The 790-nt window shown below is 43.2% G+C and overlaps 1 pseudogene; it reads right to left on the minus strand.

Annotated features, from left to right (window-relative positions):
- Window positions 1-3: 3 nt before the first annotated feature.
- On the minus strand, window positions 4-786 carry LOC103253573 (annotated as a pseudogene).
- Window positions 787-790: the final 4 nt, after the last annotated feature.

Consider the following 790-nt stretch of genomic DNA (forward strand, 5'->3'; position numbering starts at 1 on the left):
CTGGCCTGAGGGAGGCATCATCATCCTATGGTTCTGGTCCCATGGAGGTGACCAGGCCCCAGTGTCAGGAGGTGCCCTATGAGAATCAGTTAACCTATCACGGCTCGACTCTCCTCTTTCACTGGTAATCTGATGGTCCAGAGGATTCCCTGGGCCTCTTGAGCCCCAGGGAAGCAAAGGTGAAAGTCTGAGTGGATGCTCCGACAAAGCCGGAGGAGAGAGAAAAGCTCCCGTTTCAGATGAAGGCCGGCCCGATGGTGAGGGACCATATGTGGAATGCTCTCTGCCAAATGCTGTATTTGGAACATCAAGTGCATGAGGATCCTTTTCTAAAAGTTCAGATTTAAACTCTGCTTCAGTTAATTTTTGTCTGGTGTGAGGATTTTTTTTCCTTAAATCATTGAGATTTTTTTCAGTGGTTTGAGCTGCCAACCAATTATCCTGTGCTTTTTTCTCATGGGACATAATCTGCCCTTGATAAGAATGAATGCTTCTCTCCAATTGTTCTTCAAGATCTTTGACTCGCTTTCTATAGGTCTCCAGCTCTTCAGCAGCATAGTTGATGTTTTCATCTACTTTGGAAAGTTTCTCCTCTTTCTCTAACAGGTAATTTTCCTCTACTGTTAATTTCCTGTGTAGCTTCATTTCACTTTCTTGATACAGTTCAGTCATTACTTTAAGTTTCTGTTGAAGCTTCTGATTCTCACTTTCAAACTGTGTGTTTTCTGACTGTAAAGATGCTTGTTCAGTCTGGAGATTTTTAATAGGCTCCGCAAAATCTTCCTTTGTT

Source organism: Carlito syrichta, unplaced genomic scaffold, assembly GCF_000164805.1.
Source record: "Carlito syrichta isolate Samal-C Ts95f unplaced genomic scaffold, Tarsius_syrichta-2.0.1 Scaffold238682, whole genome shotgun sequence".
NCBI lineage: Eukaryota > Metazoa > Chordata > Mammalia > Primates > Tarsiidae > Carlito > Carlito syrichta.